The sequence below is a fragment of the Pinus tabuliformis genome, chromosome 9, assembly GCF_031772625.1.
Source record: "Pinus tabuliformis cultivar Carrire ecotype Pingquan chromosome 9, CPIR1, whole genome shotgun sequence".
NCBI lineage: Eukaryota > Viridiplantae > Streptophyta > Pinopsida > Pinales > Pinaceae > Pinus > Pinus tabuliformis.
Window position 1 is genome coordinate 371,809,075 of NC_142307.1, and position 18,910 is coordinate 371,827,984.

Consider the following 18,910-nt stretch of genomic DNA (forward strand, 5'->3'; position numbering starts at 1 on the left):
GGGATAGCAACTGATTCCAGGTACAGGTTGGAATTTTCCAATCACTGCAGTGTCACAAGGATGGCTAGGTGAAATCACTCTTCGCAGCTGTTCCTCAAAATGGGTAAACAATCATATGGAGGTGAACGATCGGCCAAATGAAAGTGGAGGTGGCAGGTGCAAACACGACCAAGGCTTTTATGGCTGATAAATTTACGATCACAGTGGTTATTTACCGGGATAGGTTCATTTTTTATTTAAAAATGAGCTTAAACTCTGGAGGGAACATTGCTCACTGCTTATATTTATTTTTTAACGAGCATGAAGACCGCGTTAAAACTGCTCGGATCTTGCGTTTATTTTTTAACGAGCATTAACTTTATGCTAAAACTGCTCGATTATACCAGTCATAAGATAAGAATGTCTCCTGAAAGATCCCATTTTTTATAGAGCTTTCTCCTTACCAAAGCTATGCTCACTCTCCTTTCTTTATGCAAGTTCGGAAACGGCTAATCCTACGAGTTTAAAGGGTTAGACCTATAGGTTTAAAGGGAGGACCTAAAAATTTAAAAAATAAATAGTCGTCCCTTGCTTGCACTCCAAAAGGTTTGCATGCCCCCAGGTATAAAATACAATTTCAAGGTTGCCCTCCTCCTTCTCACCTCTGCTTTTCTTTGGGTGTTCACAGCTACTTGTCTTCTTGCTAGTCCAATTTTAACGATACTTGTCTTCTCGTTAATTTTAAGGGATCTATACGATACTTGTCTTCTCGTCAGCCCAACTTTCAACAGATTTTTCGCAAGATCGCAAGAGAACAGCTACTTGCGACAAGAGAGCAGCTACTTGCGACAAGAGAAGAACACTACTCAAAGACAAAACATTTGTGTTACTGAGGGAGGCTTACCTCTTTCTGGTTACCCAAAGATTATCTAGTTAATCTTTCAAACAAAACACTTCCTCGGCAATGCCTACAGAAATAGACAAGGGTGAATGACTGGTGCCAAACACGTAACTTTGACAAAAGAATCCTATTCCAGAACAACCCCTCTTCCAACCACGGACGGGGTACAGACTAGTCATATTCTCTCGCGGAAATTCTACCTTATACCCAAAGTTCCCCTGCCGAAGCAGGCCAGGATGCATGCCCCCTGGGTTCCAGTCCCATCTTTCCGAATCACTCGCACTCATCGGGAAGAAGGACTGGGGGTGGAGACATTTCTTGATTGAATAGACCATTCAGGGTTGGTATGTGACTATTTGCGATGCGTGATCCCGGAAATGAAAGTTGGTCTACGAGCTTGACCATTCTTCCTTCGTGTGGAAAACACATTACTCTAAAGAGTGAGGAGACTATTGCTCCCATGCAATATATATAGTCTCATCGAAGGAGTAGGTTATAATCCAAGGGTCCTTGAACGACCATCACGTTCATTTGAACAGCCTTCCCTTTCAATGTAGTGGGTACATTGGGGAGGATCCCTAATGGTCGACTGGTTCCTTTATCGAAACCTGAGAGGTTTCTTATCTCAGGCAAAAGCGCCGGGGAACCCAGTGCTTTCCAAGCAATAGAGGAAAGGATACTCACAGATGCCCCTTCATCAATGATAGTGCCAGCCATTACCATTCTGTATATTTGGACTATGATTCTGAATGGTATACTGGCTGGCAACTGGGGTCTGCCTAGTTGGTTCCAATCAAAGGACACAACCAGGTTGCTTGGTGGTGGGACCGAATACACGGCCGGATATGACCCTGACGATGTTCCTTCCTGCAATAAAGGAATGGGCACATTGTCTTGACGCTCGTCAGAGTCTGTGTTGATGAAAAGAATCTGGATGGTGTCATCCTTATTCTCTTCAGTGAGGGTGTCATTTGAAGATGAATCTTCAGTGATGGTGTCATTTGAAGATGAAACTTCTGAAGGGAGAACTGGGTCAACTGCCGTTTCGACCTTTAGACTTTCGTCCGGCCTGGATTTAGTAGGTTCATTTTCAATGACTCACGTTTCAACTGACCACTTGAGCGGGCCAGCTGTATTCTCAACCAACGAAGGACTTGGCACGAGTTTTTTGTATCCAGGAGGAAGTCTCAACGGTGAAACCGGACGATCTTCCAAAACTCTCTTCGCTTCCTCTAAGAAGGGACAACGGTGGATGGCGTGATCGCCTTCACACAGTCTGCAGGGGAATTTTGCTCTCCCTCTTTGTCTTGAACCTTCACTTTCGCTGGTTGACGATAAGCATTCAACATGGCTATCAGAGGTTGATGCTCCCGAACTGTGCAAACGAGGGGACCATTCCCTTAGTATCCGAGGAATACAGGGACAATCTCTATGGAAGTGGTCTCCTCTACATATGACACATGGTGATTTAGGCCTGGTCTGTGCTGTGTGTGGATTTTTGTCAGATGTCTTTTGCTTGCCCCCAGTCGCCTTAGGCTCCTTATTCTTCTTCTCTCTCTTCTTCTTCTCCTTCTTCTCCATGGGAGCTTGGTTTTTGCCGGCTCTACCTTGCGAAGATGAAGGATTGGAGGAAGGGTTATAGGAAGTAGAAGGCTGGTGGGCAGCTCTAGACTGATCTAACTGTTGACTCGACTGTTCAGGAACCATGGTGTTCTGAACTACATTGGTTGAGAATAGCCAGATGGGCAGGCCAATTGTCAGTCCTGGAAGCGACAATGTGGCCATGTGGGGCACACCAACTTCTCCCCAAGAGGAGAAAGGACTAGGATTTCCATCATGGGGAATTCCTTGGTTGGTGCATTCCATGTTCTCAACCTACAGATCAACGCAGGAATAGGAGGTGATTATGTTCCGTTTTAAAATAAATTTTATAATGACGCTTTAGACACAACTTGCTTTTTCACTTTTTAAGAGTCGAAAAAAAGCTAAAGATGACTCTAGTCTCCTTCGATGTTTTAACGAGCCCGAAGTGACAAATGCTCAGATGGACTTTTTCAGTTATAGAGTTTGAAAAAGGCCAAAAGAAACTACTCTGGAGATCTAGGCAGAGGGTGTGCCAAACTTTTCGCAAAACCACAGAATATGTTTTACGGTACGGGTGGTCGATCTTCGTGAATGTTGTGTTCACTGCATTGCGATCAGTAGGGCGGCCGACACGGCTTCCTATGGATAAAGGCTTTGTTCCTATAGGGGTCTCCCAATATATACGCGATGGTACGTGGGAGCACAAGTCCATATTGATACTTATCGCTTCACCGTGGAGGAATCACCCAACCACTCAACGCTAAGATATCACGTTTAACGACGCCGGAACACGTCTCTAGCTTAGACCTCTATGTGTTTGCGTTATGTTTCAAAGCGTTGTTATGTAAATTCAATTTATTTTAGGTTGATCTTGTTTAGCAGTTTGCCTTTATGGATCACCACGAGATGTATGGTACAACTCCTAAATGCAGTCTAAAGATGAGAAGCAAGCTTTTTCAATCTTTTCAACTTATGAAAATCTTAACTACTGAGGGAAAAGAAAGACATCATCTTTTCACACAGATCATAGAGCACACACTAATGCACTTTTTCCTAAATCAACATGCAAGCTGTCAAAATGCACATGCACAATGCAGGTATTTCTTTTCTCTTTCTTAACGTTGGTGTACTACAAAAAGAAAGCTGTTGTATAACTTTGAATTCAATTTCAAGTGAAAGCAAACAAGCTTTTGTCCAAAATCAAAAGACACCTTAAGATTTACTTGTTTCAACACTAGAAATACATAAATTCAAACCATATGACGAAAGAAAAATCTCAATCAGGTATGAACAGCAAACAAACTAACTCTTAAGATCAGAACGACACTTATCACGGGTCTAGATCTAAGAGGCCACAACAAGACTAGTTCACTTTCGTTATGGGAAACTGCAAATGATGTAAGAAATACACAAAGAAAAAATATAGTTTCTTTATACAACCGAGGTGGAATAGTGGCAAAGAAAGGTGGTTTCAGATAGGTACATTGACTGATAACAGGCTGCAAAAACAGGGATGAAAACAGGGCAACAGAAAGCAGAGAACCCCAGTTGCACAAGGCCTAACTGGTTCAGCGCAGGTAGAACACTGTCAGTTTGACATTCAACGCAGGTATCCCCTTCAGGACCTGTGTTGAAATGCAGACTGCCTTCACAGTGCCTGCAATGAAGAGATAAACTCTCGTTTCTCTTGGGTTCTGGGTAACAGATTGCTCAAAAATCAACAGTTTTTGGCCAAATCAAAGCTACCAATCAAGTACACACTAAAGGATGATTCAAAGGAGGATGAAAAGCTATCACTAAGAGCTGTTCAGAGTCCTTGTGGATCAGCTCTTCAAATCATAAACATGCCCAGAAACTGAGCCAGAGTAGCTGCCCTCTACTTTGCATTTGAAAGATCCAAATGCAGTTCGATTCGGTACTCCCTGTGTTTAGGAAATGAATAGCAAAAACACAAACAACCAACAAGATACGATCCCCAGTGGAGTCGCCAATTTGTTGTTGGGAAAAGTATCCAGTACGGAATGACCCTATCCCACTCTAAGGGTGATAGTTCCTTAGCAACAATCAAAGCAAAGCTATTTGAGATTACTTCTTTATGAGATGTAAAAGAGGGGAGAAAGAGATCCACTAACCGATGTCTTTCGCTAATGATTGATCCAATCTTCTCTCCTTGCTGCTTGCCCCCAGCTCCTTGCTCTTTCACTGGCCCAGCTACACCAAGATCCTGCAAAATGGCAAGAGAAGGAAACTACAAGAAGCATACATTCATAATTGATTCAGGGATTAGAATAAATCAAATACACAAGTATAACAATACACCATTGAGACACATGCATATAGAAGAACCTCAAATGCTTTATTAATGGAAGAAGTAAGGTTCAGGAAGTGATACAACCATAATAGGCCCAATCCAGCATCACCTTCCCAGCAGAAAGAAATCTCCTCTTCACCTCCTTCAAAGCAAATCACCCAATAGTTCTAAACTCAAACCAACAGCAATTCTTTACATTCACAAGATTCCCCTCCCCCCTAGACCTCATGAGAGAGATCTATATATAGGATTTTTGGAGAAAGGATGAGTCAGCTTGAGGCTGGCATGAAGCTGACTAGTGTCCTCTCCCACTTCAGTTCTTGAGTCCACTTGGAGGTTCTTGCTTCCACTTGGAGATTTGGAACCTCTTACTCATCACCAGTCGAATTCCCTGATCCAAGTGTCATTTTGGAAGCTTCCTGGGCATTGACACCTTGAGGAATGACTCTGCCACATGTCCAAACTCGCCCAGCGCAGGTAGCCTTCTTTGCATTTGACATTCAACGCAGGTAGACAGTGGAGCAGTTGACATTCAGCGCAGATGCTCAGTGGAGTAGTTGACATGATCCAGAATTGCCTTGTTTTTGAGTGTTTTTAGGTGGAGAACTTTTGTTGAGTGCTGTGGTTTGCTGGCCTTGTTCCTCTAGGGGTAGGAACAACATGTTTAGGGACTTTGGATCCCTTAGATTATGGACATTTCATGCTTCATTCTGTAAGGCACAAAAATGTCTATAACAGTGAGGGCTTCATGATGACATTCAATTTTGAGGACAGATTTGACAGTATTAATGAAGTGGTACAAGAAGTGAAAGCAACAATATTTAGGATACTGTAGGATCCTTTAGACCTAATTCAGCCTGAATGGGCTACTCAGTTGAGTCGCATGCTAAAATTTTATAATGTAATTTTTGAAGAAGAGGACGAGGATCTGTAGAAGATTAACATTCCAGAAACAGAGGGTCACCATGAGGTTCAAGGACTGCAGAATGAGAACCCTAATATAACCCTGCCGTTGAAAACGAAATAAGTAAACATTGGTACTAAGGTTGGACCCAAATTGTTAGGTCCCTATAATACTAATGATTACCCCATTACTATTGTTTTTGTATCCCTTATTAATATTGTGAAGCCCCTATTTTCCCCATATTTTTATTATTGTTCCCATGGAATCCCTCTATTGTTATTTTTGTGGCTTTATATTATTATTTTTAGGTCGGCTGGGTCATATTGTGACTCCATAGACTCCTATATATAGAAAGGAGGTTTTTTCATTTGAATCATCCAAGAATTGTTCATTTATGTAATGTAAAGGAGGTTGCCCCCTCGAAGAGGCTGAATTCTAAGGCGTGGATCTATCTTCTCTATCTTTTCTTGAGCTGGTTTCATAACATTTGGTATCAGAGCTTTCAGGTTGCTTACTAAGTGTTTGCATTTTATTTCCTCGGGGCATCAATTATCGATAATAATGCTTTACTATGCCCTTTGAATTACTTCAAACTAATTTTTCAAACCAAGCTTAAGCAAAAATTTAAAAAAACTACACACCTTTTTTTACTTTGTAGGAGCTTGATATTGAATTTTATTTATCTTTGTAATTTTAGATCATCCAGTTCTGAAATTGTGACTTGTTGTAGCCCTCTGCATCCTCTTTCCAATGCCACTAGTCTGATCCAAATTGGATTCTCCAAGAAAGATTTATGCACAATCTCCCAAGATGACCTGATTATAGACCTTTCCAGAAGAGCAAACTTGTATGAAGTGCCACGTGTCATTGTTTCAACCTATGGCACTGAAAAATATATACAAGAAACTACAATCCGTCCTCTTTCTTTACCTTCTTACAAAATTTCAATTTGATGCTTAGAGAGAAAGTTATGATGATTTTCCCCAGGTCACCTGTTTGGAATGTAATTCAGGAGTCTGGAAAAAGACCAACTTCCTCAGATCATATCTTCGCAAATATAGGGCGAAAAGATCTGAAATTCAAACCCGAGGTTCAGTGTGATTTCGTCTCAAATGGGTTTTGCTTTTCACTTCTAAAACATCGCAGAAAAAAAATTTATAGTGAAAATGCCACGATGACCTATTTGGAGCAGCGAAACCCTAGAATCCAAAGCTCTGATACCAAATGTTATGACTGGTATGCTTCCTGGTTGCCATAATTTTGCTTTCCATTTTTCTTGCTAACCTGAATGCCTTCTCTAACTAATCAAGTTCCCAAAGGCAAACATCATGTTGGATATTATCCTTTAAAGTCCCTATGAACACATCAATCCTATGCTCCACTGGAATATTTTTTATTACTGTGCCCCATAGAACCCCTCTATTGTTATTTTTGTGGCTTTATATTATTATTGTTAGGTTGGCTGGGTTATATTGTGACTCCATAGACTCCTATATATAGAAAGGAGGTTTTCTCATTTGAATCATCCAAGATTTATTCATTTATGTAATGTAAAGGAGGTTGCCCCCTCGAAGAGGCTGAATTCTAAGGCGTGGATCTATCTTCTCTATCTTTTCTTGAGCTGGTTTCATAACACAAATTCACATAGATTAGAGATTACTGGGATGACATGATGGTGTATAAGGTTGTTGAATTGCCCCGTGAATACCATGATTTATTCCATACCATGTTTATGGACATGACAGGGATAATTAGGGACCTAGGTATGATGAATATTACATTGAAACCCAATGCGAAGCCGATTAAGCAAAGACCTTACTGTCTCAATCTGAAATATAAGGAAAAGTTCTGTTTAGAGCTGGACAAGATGCTCGCTATAGGCCTCATTGAGCCCGTGGAAGAATCTGACTGGGTAAGTCCAATGGTGGTATAGGAAAAGAAGTAGAAGGATGAAATAAGGAAATGCATGGATCTCAGGAAGTTGAATGATGCTTGTGTACATGATCCTTTCCCGACCCCGTTCACTGTTGAAGTGTTGGACAATGTAGGTGGCCAGGAAGCATATTCCTTCACTGATGGGTTCTTTTGGTACCACCAAATCAAAATCGCGGCGGAGGATAGGAGCAAGACAACCTTCGTGACTAAGTAGGGTCATTTTCAGTACACTATAACGCTGTTTGGATTAAAGAATGCACCTGTGACCTTCTCACGCCAGTTTCTGTTGCATTTAAGAAATTTATTCATAAGTTCCTGGAGGTATATTTTGATGACTAGACTATATTTGGGCTGGTTAAATGGCATGTAGCAAGCTTGAAACTGATGCTGGATACCTGTTGGAGATACGAGATCGTGCTCAATCTCAAGAAGTGTCTGGTTTGTGTTCCTTTTGGGAGCCTGTTAGGGCATGTGGTTTGCAGACACGGATTGATGGTATACCCCGTGAAGATCACAATGATACTAAAGGTGGAAGTGTTAAGGAGTGTGAAGTGGTTGCACACTACCCTAGGACATATGGATATTAAAGAAAGTTTATCAAAGGCTATGCCCAGATCACCGCGCCTATGGAGAAACTATTGAAGAAGGATGTCACATTCTATTGGAACGATGATTGCAAGAAGAGATTGGATATATTGAAAGAAAAGATGGTCACCGCGCTGATTCTAGTCTTCCCAGACTAGAAGAAATAATTTCATGTGCATGTCGACACGTCATGTATAGCACTGGGAGCAGTACTAACACAGGCTAGAGGAGAAGGCTTAGACCATCCTATCATGTTCGCAAGTCAAAGATTATCCAAAGTGGAGAAGAATTATTCCACCACTGAGCGAGAAGGGCTAGCTATGGTGTATGCACTCCAGAAGTATAAGCAATACTTGCTAGGAGGCCATTTAAATATGTATACGGATCAATCCACGCTAAAGTACCTGGTCAATAAGCCTATTTTGGGGGGGAGAATAAGATGGCTCTTATTATTCCAAGAGTATGATTTTGAAGTGGTTGTGAAGCCTGGATGCTTTAATGTGGGACCAGACCATCTGTCGTGCATCGAAATAGAGGAGGAACCCATTAACTTGGAAGAAGGATTGCTTGATGCGCAACTATTTGCAGTGCGTGTTGTGGATGGTCATTTTGAGGATATAATACATTTCATAACAACAGGGACTGCACCAGAAGGATACACTGTCCAGCAAAAGAAGGAATTAGTGGTGCGTGCAGAAGATTTTTCTCTCATTGCTGGGCATCTGTATAAGATGGGGGCTGATGAGAAATCACGACAGTATGTACCAGAGTTTGAAAGAAGAAGAATCCTCACGGATGCTCATGGGGGCACCATGGGAGGACATTATTCAGGAAGAGCAACTGCGAAAAATATTCTAGGCATAGGGGTGTAGTGGCCAACCCTTCATCAGGACTCAAAAGCATATTACAAGGCATGTGATGCATGTCAAAGAACTAACAAGCCATCACGGGGGGATGAGATGCCTTTGAATCCCCAAATGATGTTGTAAACCTTCGGGAAGTGGATGATATATTTTGTAGGACCTACTCAGCCACAAGGAAAGACGTGGGCAAGGTATATGATCACCACGATGGAGGATTTGACTCGTTGGGCAGAAGCACAACCTGTGAAGGATTGCATAGGCATAAACGCTCTGAATTTACTATTTGAACATGTACTGACATGATTTGGCTGTTCAAAGATCTTGATGAGTGATCATGGTACGCACTTCCTGAATGAGACGATCAGCGTGCTGACGAAGGAATTTTAGGTATACCACCAGAAGAGCACAACTTATCACCCACAGGCTAACGGGACGGTGGAAGCATTCAACAAAGTGCTTGAAAATGCACTGAATAAGGTTTGTAATTCTCACAAAAGTTATTGGGACCTACATGTTCCTACAGTATTGTGGGCTTATCGAACGACATGCAAGAAGTTGACTGGACAAACCCCTTTTCGGCTTGTCTATGGTGTTGAAGTGGTAATTCCTATGGAATACATTGTGCCTAGTCTGCACATAACAATGCTCACAGGTATGATGGATCGGAGAGCCCTAGAGGAGAGGCTCGCACAGTTGGATGAATTGGAGGAAGAAAGATTTTTAACAGGATTTCACTAGCAGGTCCAAAAGCAGTGCGAAAAAGCATGGCATGATTGACACATCAAGCTGTGCACATTTAAGGTAAATGACCTGGTTTTTCTATATGATAGTAAGTTTGATAAATTTCTAGGGAAGTTCAAGATGCACTGGTTAGGGCCTTATGTTTGTAAGGAGATTACTGATGGAGGAGTGCTACAGTTGGTCAAATTGAATAGAGAACCCTTCCCAAGAAATGTGCATGGTAGTTGCTTGAAGCCATAAAACAACGGTCTAACCATGTGACCAAATGAAGGTAGCATAGTCTTAGCACTCTAGGCAGCTAAAAGGAGGCACGAGACTACAAAATACACTTCCCGGGTTGGGAAGCTACGCGATTGGAAGATGGTGTGAAGTAAGGACATGTCACTAGGTCCACGGCAGTGCGGAGGGAGTTGCGCTTCCCAGGGAGAAATCACGTAGGTTGGCCAGAAAGTGACTATTACAATAACTGTTCATGACAAGATGACAAAAGTGAGGCCAAATGGAGTGTGCGTCTGACATTTAAGATGAAATTTATGGCTTAGATCCTTGAAAATATGCCGCCAATACGACATTAATGAACTGATTTTGGGGGTAACGGTTGGATTTGAATTCAAAATGCCCTATAAATTATAGGTAGCTGTCTAGCAAGAAACATTTGGCATTTTGAGTATTCAACAGTTGAGCTCTCAAGCACCTATGAATCGTGAGCAATACAAACTTCTGATAGTTTCTGGGGTATTTTTGAATTTTCCAGCAGACAAATAGGAATTCTTGTGAAAGATCATGTCAGCGCCCCCAAAAGTTATCAATACACAGCAAGCAGTAGAGGAGCTGACACAGGAAATGGAGAGAGAGGTAGAAGTAGCTGAAGTATTGGCGAAGGTCCCTATATCACCGAGAACGCTGAGACTGAATCCAACCCAAGCCAAGGAGACTGTGAAGGACAAGATTGGAAAGTAGCTTGCCATACCGGTGCGCACTTCGCCCAGACGAAACCCACAAAAACCCACTGCATAGGAGAAGGGCAAGGCTATAAACCTAGAAGCAGAGGAGGAGGAAATTAAATACATCTTGATGGGCGATGAGGATATGGGAGCTGAAGTATAGGAGGTTGAAGCTCAGGGCGCACACCCTATTACACAGTTGCCGAAGTATGTCCGTCTACGCCAGCCTAAATCAAAGGTCCCAAAGGACATCGATGAGAGTAAGACTCCCCTGCAAATTCCTCTGCTACCGGATGAAATTACTTTCGATGGTTTGTGCTTGGCTTGAGTGCCAATATTGAAGCCTGAAGACTGGAACTTGGCGAACCACGAGAAGTTCCCGCACCTGGCAACCGAATAGCTGATGCACCGCATCATAGATACAAATACAGGAATGACAGTGCTGAAGCCGTGGAGTTGGCTCAAGATGGTAGAGAAGGCATGATTGCTAAACCTACTTTGGGTGTCGCACTATAACCCCACCCTGGTGACAATTGTGGTCATCAAGCAGCCACTGTGCTTGGTGCATGATGTGTGCCTATGGCTTGAGGAGAAGATACCCATCACCAATATTTTGATTCATAGAATAACATGCCTATCGTAGACAGGTGAAAATCCACCTATATTCTTTGCTGGCAAGGGTACGCTATCTCCAACATCTTCCACCCCGCTATGAAGGTAGAAATGTAGATCCTTGCAGAGAAGGTGATCCGAAAGTGTCATGATGATGAGGTGCTGACACCTGTCATTGTGCTCGCACAACAGTGTGCGGGAGGAGTCAAGTTTAACTGGTCAGACTACCTTTACAGAGAGTTCCTCGTTAACTACCATGAAGTGCAAGAGCAAATAAATACATTCCACGACGTGTGGCTCTTACTGCCAATTGTGCTGGTAGCATGGGAGCTACCAGAGGAGAGCCAGTTCCCTTCGGTCACGTGAGACCTTCCTGAAGTAGTGAAGTACACTAGACTATGGGCGACCAAGGCTACGGAGCGAGTTCGGGATGACAAGATCTTCTGGATCTTGGTGGAAATGATTATCAAGATGGCCATCAATCCTAAGCTACGATTATCACCCACGGTGTATGCTAACCTGCAGATCTATGCCAAGTTCAAAGTTGATTTCCATCGAGTATCTATTAGGGCATAGAAGGACCCTGCACATAAGTGGTACCACTTGTCATACCTGGCCACAAATGATGCCATCAATAAGGTGCTTGATAAATCACCAGAGGAGTGGCACACTACCACAAACTTGGCAGTGGGTGGAAGCAAGTCCACTGGGTAGAAGAAGGAGAAGGCCAAGCTGAGGGTGGTGCAACTGGTCGAGAAGAGGAAAAAGGAGGCCACTAAAAAGGCCTAGGTAGAGCAGACAGGAAAGGAAGCAGGAAAATAGACAGGTGGCACAGAGCAGGGCTCTGACAAAGGCGCGCGGTCACCTTCACCTAAGACTGAAGAGGAGGATACATAATAGCATGGCACAGACCCTTAGGAGATGTTTGCCCGCATTAAGCGCCTGAGAGAGCTAGAGAAGCGAGGGTCTAGAAGGAAATCCAAGGCGACCAAGACCTCACTGGGCCCTATCACATTGATGGAGGGTGACTTATATGAAATCGGTGACACAGTGAGAGATGTCACTGCAGAGGCCCTACAACAATTTGAAAAGCAGCAGCAGATCATACTAGGGGCTATCAAGACTGTGTTGCAGGAGTTGCAGAGCCGTGCATCATATGCTAGTATGGTGTCTACCAGCTTGGCCGTTGGCACATCAGAGGCTTCCAATATGCTACGTATGAAGGCTTCCAGTGCGATAGTGTTGTCGAACGGAGCACTGACCACAGAAAATGAGGCTGACAGTCCCACTGTCAGTGTTTTGAATGGAGTTGGGCTGAACCTGGCAGCTCTTTCGCACAAAGCACTCCACCTCTTGCAGGATGGAGTAATTGTAGAGTTGAGGGCCCAAGAGCATTGCGCCTGCAAGGTGATCAGTGAACAACGAATAAACAATGAACAGATGGCCCTACAGAGAAATGTTGCCATCACCTCTGAGGCCGAGGTGGCCAATGAGAGCAAGAAGATCATGGAAGTCATGGAGGAGGCATGCAGAATGGTCCCAAAGTTGGCCATTCGAGAGGAGGAGCCAGTCGAGGTTCGCATCCACAAATTGGCCATAGGGGTGCGTGACACTTGGACATAGATGGCATGGGTTTAGTTGGAGCTGAACCTACAGATTACAGAACTCCAATTGAGGGCCCAGCCTTCGACAATGCTAGAGGTAAAGGAATAGCGGGTGGCCGCTATCACTTGAAGTAGTTGCGGTAGTGGAAAGTGCAGTAGCATACTGCACACAGTTGTTCAAGCAATTGTTTGAGGTCTTAACAAGCTTGCAGAATGACCCAAACATCCAGAGGATAGACACGGAAGCAAGTGAGCTACAACAATGCTATGATGAAGTTAAGGGCACAACGTGAACCATCGTGCTGATACAGAGGTTAGCCAAGCTGCAAGAAGCCAAGCAGCTGAGGGAATAGGTGGATGAAATGCTACACAAGGAAGCAATGCTAAAGGCATGACTAAAGCCCTAGCTGGAGGAAGCTTACACAGTAATGGGAGACATCGAAGGAAAGCTTACGACTCTGCAAGTGACGCAACAAAAGCTTTAGGATGAGAGTGTAGGAGAAGTAACTGAGAAGACAGTTGAAGATGCGAAGCAGGTAGTAGCTCACTGCACAACCGAGGTTGAAGTCATATGGGTCGAGCTGCATGGGCTTCGCGAAAACATCTCTGCACCTATCGAGTGACTCGAGGGCAAGTGATGATGTTTGTGTTGGGGGCCTATTGGGAGCGGGATCCCTAAAGGGAAATTCTGGGGTAAAAGCCCATTTTTAAGTCAATTTTTGTAATATAATTATAAATACTCCCCATTTTGTGGTCGAGCGCAAAGGTTTTATGTGTCAAAAAGGGTATTCCACCCTTAGTTTTTTAAAGTAAAGTCGGTTGTAAGAGATCTACCCATGGTTCGCAGACCATGGGATTGTATAAAAAGAGCTAAGATCTAAGTAGTTTAAGGACATAAGAAGGACAATAGAAGAATAGAACGACACATGATGTAATGGAGTCATAGCTTGGAAGTAAAAAGTCTAAGTCTTGGGTAGTGGCATAGGTAGAGGCTCTGCAGCTGAGTGCGCAGAGGCCTAAAGTAGAAGCCTCCAACTGAGTGCACGGACACGTGCAACTATGTGCGTAGGGAAGACAGAGGTTGTAACTCTTGGAAGATATTAATAAAAGGAGATATTTTGCAATTTCTGTGTCTTTGTTCTATTATTGCATCTTGATATGTTATGTATGAATTTCCTTTATTATGCTTATATGATGCCTAAATGAATGAAATTACATTGAATAATTAAATGCAATTACAAATATCTAGTTACGTGGTGTTAACTATAACTGTTTGATAAGATAAGCAAATCACATAGATTAATTGGGGAATTTGTATGGCACGTTGCTCTAGCAGCACAAAAGTACCTAAGTAGCAGATAAGGGCTGTACGAAGGTCGATTGTATTCTTTCACAGAGGTATTGAAGGCTGAAATAGAGGGTTTGTCTTGCAAGCCCTAGAGTGAAGAAACCTGCGTAAAGGCAGGATTAGAGGGAATTAAATGACATCACAACCATCTCAGGGTGTGGAAACTTGGTTCCATAATCCCCCCATACTACTTCGGGTGAGACTTTGATCCACGCTCCATGGGTTGATGCCGAAAGGGCCCCCTCAAGCCAACACTTAGTCAGCCAATGAAATCCCTACACTACTAGCCCTTTCGGCATCAATCCACAGAGCATAGACTGAAGTCTCACTCGAAGTAATATGGGGGGATGCAGGAACCAAGTTTCTACACCCTGAGATGTCTGTGATGTCAATTTTATACCTTAGCTCTGCCTTCACGCAGATTGATAAGCCTTTAGGGATTATCAATGTACTTCTCTATTAGTCTTTTAGAACCCTTGCGAAGGTTTGCGATCATCCTTTGCATAACCCTAACAAGTGATCTCGGCACTTAACCGCCTTTGCAACTACTTTTTCGTATAGGTCCCCAAATTATCCTAAGAGTTCGCCAATTCTATCATGCAATTAAGATTATCTTTGCATAAACATATATCTCTACTTGCGTTCATATAATAGAGGAAACATATAGATTCGTGCATCAATTTAGCAATAAAACATAAACCTAGTGCTTAACATAACATAATCACATGCAATTGGCAGAAGTAAAATACACAGTAATTTGAGAAAAATCTTCTTTATTGATGATCCATGTTTTTAGTACAGACTCTGACTACCCTTCGCACACAACTGTAGACTTCTACCCTACGCCTCTGTGCACTCAGCTGCAGAGCCTCTTTCCTACACTAAGACTATCGCTCTTAGCTCTTTACAGACTCATTAATGACTCTATCTCCATCAGCTAAGCTGAACTGGCTATCTTAGACTCCTCTAATATCTCCTTTTCACAAAATCCCATGGTCCACAAACCAAGGGTGGATCTCATCAAGCCGACAGAACCTATCTAAACTAAGGGCGGAAACCCTTTTTGACTCTTGATATCTTCGCACTCTGCGATCACAAAATGTGGGTACTTTAAATTTCTTTATACAACATTCGGGCTTTCTTCCCCAAAACTTGGGTTTTTAACCCCAAAATTGACCCCAGGGGACCCGTTCCCAACATGGCCCCAACATAAACATGGTCACTTTCCCTCGAGTCAGTTAGCCAATGTGGAGATCTTGTCGCGAAGACCTCCCAACTCTACTTGGACTACTGCAACTTCGGAAATGCACTGTGTTGCCACCTGCTTCATCTCCTCAACCAGCTGCTCCATCATTGGCCTTGTACTATCTAACTGTATCTTCTACTGATTTTCCTACAGACTAGCCAACGTTTCTTCGATGGTGGTGGTAAGCGCATAGACGTAATCAAACCAAGGCCCTATTCTAGCCTTGAGGACATGTTGATGCCCCGAAAATCGTTGCAACAACATTGGGGAAACCACCCGGTCCGGACCTTAGTGCAGCTCCTTTTCTGTTTGGAATAGTGGTTCCGACTGGGGATAATGGGACCAGTTTCCCAAGAATTATAAGTAAACGGGATGGATGAGTGACTTATGATATAGGATGGTAATAAGCGAACAGCTAAACTATAAGCGAAATATAATAACTATAATCTAATCCCGGGACTTATCACTTAGTAAAGCATAGCGTTTGATGATCTGTGCTTTAAGGCAGGCATATAGATGACTCTAACACTTAAGCATAGATGTTTAAAACATTTAAAATTGCTTTGCATAATTAGTTATGCAGAGCGATTATAGCGAATTACTACACTTAATCGTTTATATCATTGATACATGCATGGGTGAAAGAGATAACAAATTACCAAAACATTCAATAGTGAAACAAAATGAAGATTCGTTGTTATATCGCATACATGCATTCAACAATAGCAAAGATAATAACACAGCAATTCATATAATAAGAAAGAACACAGATACAGATAATAGTACCATGTAAGCTGCTCGATCAATCCAGTATATTAATCACTATGTCGCAGTCCTTCCTTCAAATCAGAAAGCATCCCCAACAACAGACAGTCGTGCGCAATTGTGTAAAACAGCCTTCTAATCAAAATTAAGAACCGTTGGTCGAGTTTCACAAAAGAATATAGACTGAAGCACAATAGTGCAAACTTCAGCCTTTTAGTCTATTACAAAATTTTACGACCCTTTCCAAAACAATGAAAGGGTCTATAAATACTATACTAATCTAAATATCTAAACAACTGAAAAGCTATTAAATTGGCATCAATAAATGTTTTTTCCATCTTTCTTGGCGATCTGGCAGTTGGCGGCAATGCTTCATTTGGTGGGTTCTTTGCCTTTACTCCTTAGCTGACATATCGCCAGCATTGGCTCTACTTCTGGTGGAGTGTTGAGACGCGAAGTTAGTTGGGCATCATATGTAGCATCCTGAATGTCGGGGATCAGGCATCTGAGGGCATCTGTTAAACACTTGAGAGCAGAACTTTGAGTATGTGGCTTAACTAGAAAGAGCCAATATGCATCAGAGGTTAAAGTATTTACTCCGGTAATTAACTTCCTTTGTTCCTCCAAGTCATGATAACTTGTTTGTTCAAGCATATCTGCTGTTGTTATGCTTCCAGGTGTGCACTTGGAGATCATGTTTGCCAAATAAAGTGTATCATTGACTAGGTCGATCATATTGCTGGCAATTCTTTTACACCTGGAAGCCACCCTTTCTGCTTTCATTACCTGAGTGTTCCATTCCGTGAAGAGTATGTCCTTGTACGCTTCATGGATTTGGGACAAATTTGCCGCTTTCCCTTCTTCAGTGTCTTGCCACTCAAGATAATCGGATATGGCTTCTTCGGCCTGATCTAGCTCATTTATGGCCTTCTCTATTTGCTGACACACTGTTGTAGATATTTCGCATAATGGCTCAACCTTAACAAGTTGTTGACATAGAAGTCTGATCTGAGACAGTAATGCGCTATTTATTTGAGTTGCCTCTGCTATGAAAACTTTCACATTCTGTGTGCTCTTGATACCTTCGAGCTGTGTTGATAGTTGAGCTATTCGCTCATCTTTCGATTTCATCATCAGCTCATTTGATGCTTTCAACTGTGACAATGCCTCCGACAATTCTTTTGCCTTCTAAGTTTCACTTTGGTCTATCCTTTGTCTTTCAATTTGCAGTTGCTGGGTTAACAAATTGTTTTCCTGCTGTTGAGCCAACAACTGCTCTTCCACCTGTGCTGCTTTGTTTTTCGCTTCAATTACCTCTGCCTGTAATGCATATATTTCATGGTCCTTAGTCTTCAACAGAAGACTTACCTCCGATGCTTTGTCGACAGTTGCTGCAGAATAAGCTCCTGCGAATTGAGACAGCTTTGTTAGATCATCGGAGGGATCCAAATCCTCCTTCCAGACCATATTGCCCGTGATTGTTTGCTCAGGAAAGATAGAAGGTTGATCAAGCCTTCGTCTTTTCTTAGAGCGCTTAATAACGGCTCTATGCTTTGGGCTGTAGAAAATATCCAGGGGAGGAATTTCTTCCACCTGGAGAACAATTTGATCGGAAGGGTCCTTATTGATTACCTCGACATCCTGTGAAATGGGTGGGCCGCTGGTTCCTCCTAGAACCTCAGAAGAAGTGGTATCGGGCGCATCACTTGTTTTAGAGGTGTCTGTGTCTTTGGAGCCTTCCTTACCACTGATAATGGAATCGAATTGGTTCCATTGTTTAATCAATTCAGGATCGGTGGAGGTTTGCTTATGTTGCTCTGTAAGGGCTTTGCTCCGTTCTTTTTCTTGTTCTAACTTCTGCTGTTCTTCAAGTGCTTTCCACTGCTGCTCCTCATGCGCTTTCCACTGTTGCTCCTCTAATTCCCTTTTCTGCCTATCTGCCAGTTCTTTCTTTAGTTTCTCTTCTTCTTTCTTCTTCCTCTGCTCTTGATCCTTCTGTGCCTTTTGCTGCCTTTCTATCTGCTCCCTTTTCTGCCTCTCTGCTTGCTCTTTTCTTTGCTTCTCAGCCTGCAGCTTCTTCTGCCTTTCCTCCTGTAGTTTATCATGTTCTTTAGTTGTAACAGGAGGTGGATGTATCTGTTGCCGACCAGGCTCGCTTGAGGAAGACGCTGGGGTTGTGGATAATAAATCTAGAGGCAGAGTTTGCAACCTCTGCTCCCTAAGTTTATTAAACTCAGTCAACGCCTCATCGTTATATTTCATTCTGGCAAGCTGTTTGGTTTGACTTATTGTATCGGCACCTGCGAACAGGTCATCAAACATATCCTCTTGATGATCAACTTTTGTTAATTTTGCTTGTTCTAGGGCAGTGTAGGTAGTTTGCTTTGGATCATAGAGTCTGTTTGGGATAGTGGCCAGGGATAAAGTTTGGAGTTTTGTCGCTTCTTTTTCTGCATGCTTGTAATTAAGGAGAGTAAAAAACCCCAATTCTTAAAGGAAAAGAGGGCCAACCTCTCTTCTTCTCCTCTTTGAGAGTTTGTGTGACACTCTCTGCCATAATCTGGTAGCAGATTTCCCGGGCTAACAGT